General features: G+C 41.5%; 1 pseudogene; it reads left to right on the top strand.

Moving 5' to 3' along the window:
• Nucleotides 1-277: 277 nt before the first annotated feature.
• LOC123725267 (uncharacterized) lies at nucleotides 278-396 on the top strand (annotated as a pseudogene).
• The last annotated feature ends 511 nt before the right edge of the window (nucleotides 397-907 follow it).

Raw genomic sequence — 907 nt, 5'->3', positions numbered from 1 at the left:
GAGTTGCATAAACTTGAAATAGTCTATCCAACTCTTCTTCCATGGCTTACGGCCATACTATCCTGAATACTCCTAATCTCGAAAGCTAAGCAGGGGCAGGCTTGGTTGGGTGATCGCTTGGAATACCAGGTGCTGTAAGCTTTTTGCCCAGTCGAGTATACTCTTCTATAAACAATAATGATATGATGGCCATTTTAAAATGGAATGGCGATCCCCTTTCCTCAAAGTTTTTTGAGTTACTTAAACTTGAAATAGTCTATCCAACTCTTCTTCCATGGCTTACGGCCATACTATCCTCAATACGCCCGATCTCTTCTGATCTCAAAAGCTATGCAGCGTCAGGCCTGGTCAGTACTTGGTTGGGGGACCGCTAGGGAATATCAGGTGCTGTAAGCTTTTTGTCCAGTCGAGTATACTCTTCTTCCATGGCTTATGGCCATTACATCCTGAATACTCCCGATCTCGTCTGGTCTCTGAAGCTATGCATTGTCAGGGCTGGTTGGGAGAACATTTGGGAATACCAGGTGCAGTAAGCTTATTGCCCAGTCGAGTATACTCTTCTAAACACAAATATAATATAACTTCCATTTTAAAATGGAATGGATATTCTACTTCCTCAAAGTTTCTTGAGTTGCATAAACTTGAAATAGTCTATCCAACTCTTCTTCAATGGCTTACGGCCATACTGATCTTGCAAGCTAAGCAAGGTCAGGCCAAGTTAGTACTTGGATGGGAGACTGCTTGGGAATACCAGGTGCTGTAAGCTTTTTGTCCAGTCTAGTATGCTCTTCTATACACTATAATGGCCATTTTAAAATGGAATTTCTATCCCACTTTCTCAAAGTTTTTGAGTCACAAAAACTTCAAATAGTCTATCCAACTCTTATTACTTGGCTTATGGCCATAC

Source organism: Salmo salar, chromosome 11, assembly GCF_965601325.2.
Source record: "Salmo salar chromosome 11, fSalSal1, whole genome shotgun sequence".
NCBI classification, from domain to species: domain Eukaryota; kingdom Metazoa; phylum Chordata; class Actinopteri; order Salmoniformes; family Salmonidae; genus Salmo; species Salmo salar.
The sequence above is the reverse complement of the archived record's forward strand: the minus strand, read 5'-3'. Positions and strand labels throughout refer to the sequence as shown.